This window comes from Pan troglodytes, chromosome 1 (genome assembly GCF_028858775.2).
Source record: "Pan troglodytes isolate AG18354 chromosome 1, NHGRI_mPanTro3-v2.0_pri, whole genome shotgun sequence".
Classification (NCBI taxonomy): domain Eukaryota; kingdom Metazoa; phylum Chordata; class Mammalia; order Primates; family Hominidae; genus Pan; species Pan troglodytes.
Window position 1 is genome coordinate 206,451,426 of NC_072398.2, and position 5,447 is coordinate 206,456,872.

Consider the following 5,447-nt stretch of genomic DNA (forward strand, 5'->3'; position numbering starts at 1 on the left):
AAAAATGTTTTTATTTCTTTTAAAATCCAGAGGAAAAAGTGACTTTCAGGTTGAAGAAGATGTTTTGATATACCCATGCAGTCATATAAATATCATTGTAAATATTTCTTTTTCTTTTTTTGAAACAGACTTTCACTCTTGTCACCCAGGCTGGAGGGCAGTGGTGCGATCTCGGCTCACTGCAACCTCCGCCTTCCCCATTCAAGTGATTCTCCTGCCTCAGCCTTCCAAGTAGCTGAGATTACAGGTGCTCGCCACCGTGCCCAGCTATTTTTTTTTTTTTGTATTTTTAGTAGAGACGGTGTTTCCCCATGTTGGCCAGGCTGGTCTTGAACTCCTGACCTCAGGTGATCCGCCCTCCTCGGCCTCCCAAAGTGCTGGGATTATAGGCATGAGCCACTGCACCGGGATGATTTTAAATATTTCTTATGGGGCATGGGTCCCATGAAGGCAAAATTGCCCCAGGCTCAGGGAAGTCAGAATGCATCCCCAAGGGCACCATGGAACAATAATACTCATCTCTGGGGGTGTTAAAGGGCCAGGGCTTGTATAGCATTCTGCACTGTGTGGGCACCTAAGAAGCTCTCGGCAAGCAAGTTAACCATTTGTTTTCCTCTATGAACTGCAAGTTGAAACCTTAGGAAACCCCCATGAGGGTCATGGGATTGGGCACAGCAGCGAGGGGAAAAGTTGCACAACTGCTTTTTTTTTTTTCTATGAGATATGGTCTTGCTCTGTCACCCAGGCTGGAGTGCAGTGGTGCCATCACAGCTCACGACAGCCTCAACCTCCTGGGCTCATGTGATTCTCCCACCTCAGCCTCCCGAGTAGCTGGGACCACAGGTGCACAACACCACACCTGCTAAAGTTTTTGTTATTTGTAGAGACAGGGTCTCCCTATGTTGGCCAGATTGGTCTCAAACTCCTGGGCTCAAGTGATCCTCCTGCCTTGGCGTGAGCCAACACCCCGGGCCCACATTTGTTTTTTATTACACGACAGACTAAGGAAACACCCCAGGTGGAGGAACAGATGAAAACTTCAAAGCAAGGCCACTGTGTTCCAGGGTGTGCAAGAAACCAGACAGGCAGCAAAAAGAGCTCTTTCTGAATTCCCAGGGCAGGTGTTAGCAAGCCCTGAAGAGGTGGGCTGAGTGAATGAACAAATGAATGAACCAATGACGAGTGAATTGTGGGACGAATTTTTAAATCCTGAGGTTGTTTGCCCCAAAAGGTAGCTCCCCAGACACAAGTTTCTTCAGAGGCAAAGGGAAACAAATTTTTTTTTTTTTTTTTTTTTTTTTTTTTTTTTTTTTTTTTTGAGATGGAGTCTGGCTCTGTCGCCCAGGCTGGAGTGCAGTGGTGCCATCTCGGCTCACTCCAAGCTCCACTTCCCGGGTTCACGCCATTCTCCTGCCTCAGCCTCCAGAGTAGCTGGGACCACAGGCGCCCACCACCACACCCGGCTAATTTTTTGTATTTTTAGTAGAGACAGGGTTTCACCATGTTAGCCAGGATGGTCTTGATCTCCTGACTTCGTGATCCGCCTGCCTCGGCCTCCCAAAGTGCTGGGATTACAGGCGTGAGCCACCGCGCCCGACCACAAATTCTTAATAGATGATTGCAGAGGGTACTATCGTCTCTGGTTAAATTAGGAAACTGAGGTTCAGAGAGGTGATGTGGCTTGAGGCAGAGTACAGGGCTTAACGCCCTGCTCATCTCTGCCTCCTCAGGGCTGTTACTTGGAGCAAAGCCCTCCAAGCCCAGAGGCTCCAAGCAGGTACCAGCCCCGCAAGGGCACCCACAGTTCAGGTGTGTCCAGCCCAGGCAGGAGGCCCTTCGGAGAAGGCCTGAGCCCAGCTAGAGAACAGGCCTCTCTGTCTTAGAGGTTGGCACACCCTCTGTTCCTTCCTTAGACTAAACTGCAGCCACTACCTCGGGGAATTTCAAACCACATGAGAAGGTCCAGCCCCACTAGCCAGCTCCCCCTCTGGCTCCGCCCCCTCAGCTTCACCCACACCCCTGCCCTGCTCAGGATCCACCGAGACTCACTGCTGGCTCTTTTCTTGGCTCAGCCCCTTTCCTTCTTCCTGCCGCCTCCTGCCCACCTAGGATCTATACTTCTAATTTGGAATTCTTTTCAGTGTAAACAGCAAGAAATCCATCCTGCTAGGTCCCAAAGCAAACAGCGGGACTCCAGTGGCTGAGATTCCAATGACTGCCTCAGGAGACTGGATGGATGGAGATGGGGAAACCGATAGGGGAACTAGAACAAGGCTTGGAGGTTGTCCAGGACAAACTAACCAGCCGCTGCTTCCGGGCTGACTTCAGAGGCCCTTGGACAGCAGCATGCAAAGTGGACATCTTACCACAGGCACTTCTGGCCAGCAACAGGTTTAGCCCAAATTACAGAAGTTCTGTTTTGGATATCTCTCTTCAATATCAAATATATATATCTTTTTAAAAGTCAGGTGAATAGATGTAATTTTGGGTCTTTCTTTTCATCATACATGAGGTTTTTTAAGAAATTAAAAGAGTTTATTGGGCAACTTAAAATCCACTTTACCTTTCTTTTCTTTTCTTTTTAACCTTTCATCCCAATTTATTGGATGACTGAAAAATAAAGGGAAGTGTTGCTGCATTTACAATTCCTGGAGAACGCCACCGCTTACTGAGTGTGGAAAGCTGTTGGAGTTAGGAGAAATGGTCTTCCCCAACTCTACGTGACCCTGAACATCACGTCCAGATCCTGGTTTGCAAACCCTGAGAGTGACAGTGCGCTCCGCTCCCTGTAGAGATCCTGTCACCTCTAACACACTATGACCCTGTGTCCCAGGAGCAACAGGATGAGGGGGGGTCAGCTTGGACGTCACTTTCTCCTCTGGGAGCCCAGGGAACAGTGACATAGTGTGAGGCCTCCCCTCATGTGTCAATGTCTAGCACTAGATCCTTCTCTGAGAAAAGGCATTGATGATGGCGGGAGAGAGGGTGGAGGTACCAAATGTGAGAGAGGGGATGGGGACAGTGGGGGGACCACACGATGAAACAAGAAGCTCATGGTCAGTGTTGTCAGAATCTCCTCTCTCAAAGCCAAAAGCTCCATCCTCAGCCTGGGTGGATGCATTCCACATAGATTCCTTGAGCCCCTCCTGTGAGCCACACACCATGCTAGGTGGGGACAAAGTGAGAAGCAAGGCAGCCTTGCTCCCTGCTTTTCTAGAGCTTAGGGCAAAACACAGATATTAAACAAGGGTTGCTGGCAATTATGGAAAGTGCTACAAGGAGAAGCTTCGAACTTGGCCCCCTTAGGGGGTCCAGCGCCTCCCAACCGTTCATGTACTCCTCCAGTCTCCACCTGCACTTTAGAACTTTGCTTCTCACATATTCGTGGTCAACCCAGGGAGATGGAAACCCACTGCAGCTGCCTGCCAGGACGTCACAAAACTGAAACTAGCTTTGCTTAGAGTGGCTCTACCTCAAGGACACAGCTCCTTCCTGACTTCAGGCAGGAATGGCCACTGTCCACATGGTGCTACGGAGCCCAGGAACTGGCCCAGGGGTTAAGCTGTTGATAGGAAACCACTACACTAGATTCCCACAGAGCCCAGCCAGTTCCTCAAGCCCAGCTCACTATATGCCCAGCTCACCGCACGCACCGCGGCTGGCTGGCTTGGCACCATGCTGCCTCCCCACAGCCCACCTCGGCCCCAGCCAGCACAGAGCCCAGCAGGGACAAGGTGAAGAAAGCCACAGGCCATGAAGGGGTCATGGGAACCCCCTTCCCATTTCCTCCTCCCCTCCCACCAGGCATTCATGGTCCTTTGGTGTCTCTTGGCTGCCCTTCTGTCCCCTCTCCCCACTTAGAGGACATGAGTAAAGGTATTGGTCTACCTAGAGTTCCTGCCCCATCATGCACTCCCACGGGCTGATGGGACTCAGGATTCCAGGGTATTATGTGCCCTCTTCTATCCCGGTGCTCTGGCTGTGCCTGTCACTTTCTACTACCACCACCAACACACACACGCACACACACGCACACACGTGCACACACACACATGCACACACATGCACACAAGCACACACACACACACATGCACACATACACACATGCACCATAAGAGGGGGTGCCTATAATCTGTTGCTCTGGGCTTCTGCTTATAATTGTTCCATCCACCTAGACCACTGTCTCTAGTATCCATACCCACCTCTTAGAACCAGCCATCTGTAAATTCACTATTTGTGCCAAGCATCGTACTTCATACACATTCATTCATTCATTGGACAAATATGTATTGAGACCTACTGCATGCTGGGCACCGTGCTGGTGCTGGGGATACAAGGGTGAACCAAACAGGCATCATCCCTGCCCCCAAGCAGCTGCTAGCAGACATTAATAGCTCATGTTCATTGAGTGCCTACTATATACCGACCCTGTATTAAACACTTTATGAGTTATGTGATTTAATCTGTCAGAGAAATTGTTTCATTTAAGGAGCACATCAAACTGAACCATAGAGTAAAGTGTGGACTTGCCCGAGACTGTTGGACGGCCTTGGCTGAGGGGTAAAGCAGGGACTCCAAAGCGCTGCCCTAACCACCACCTTTCCTTTCCCTCCCCCACTCAGATGCCACCTCCTCCAAGGAGCCTTCTGGAATCTTCTCCCAGACTCAAGGGCTGCCTTGGTCTCTCTAATCCAGCCTTCATATTTGACACAGCCATCTCCTCCCACAAGGATACCCAGAGAACTGGAGCCGTCTCTGCATCCTTCCTCAGGAGCGCTGTTGGATGAGCGACCCCCGAGCCCCTCCAAACGTGCTGCAGTTGGGAACTAGGGCCCTGGGCTCCTTCTCTGCCGTGGGTTTTCATCTCGCTGAATCGCAGATCTTCCGGAGGGGCCTCTGCATAGGGCAGACCCATCAAGGCGCCCATTTAACAGATGGGGCGGATAAGGCCCCAAGTGGGTAAAATTTCCTTGTATCTCCAGGCCGGGTCAAGGTCGACTCCCTTTTCTTCCAGCGAGCCTCGGCCCCTCCGCCAGAGGCTTGGGTGGGGAGGGCACAAGGAAACGACCTCGTCTCCAAAACCCACTGGAGATGATCAGCCTCCCTCCCACCACCCCGGACCAACGCCCTCCCGCGCAGACCCCAGGCACTTCCTCCAACAGATGTGGGGGCGAGACTGGAGACCCCTCGTCCCCACCCCCGGGCCCTCCTTCGCCCAGCGCGGCCGGCAGGTGGACAGGAAGCCACCGCACCTGGGCCGGACCGCTCCTCGCTCCCCGCAGCCCCGGGCAACCCCGGCGACCAGGCGCCTCCTACCTGCTCTGTCGAGCCCCGCTCGGCCTCCCGCCGGCACCGCCGCGCTCCCAGCCAGGGTCCCCGCCGCCGCCCGGCGCTGCCACCCTGGGATCCCGCCCCAGCCCGGGGCGTCCCGCCCCCGGCCCCGCCCC

General features: G+C 52.7%; 1 protein-coding gene across 1 annotated transcript in view; it reads right to left on the bottom strand.

The window, feature by feature from the left end:
• NCMAP (non-compact myelin associated protein) overlaps window positions 1-5,400 on the bottom strand; it is a 55,059-nt gene extending 49,659 nt beyond the window's left edge. The window contains exon 1 of the mRNA XM_016956452.4: window positions 5,317-5,400. The gene's annotated coding sequence lies outside the window, so the exon portion shown is untranslated. The remainder of the gene's footprint in view (window positions 1-5,316) is intronic.
• Window positions 5,401-5,447: the final 47 nt, after the last annotated feature.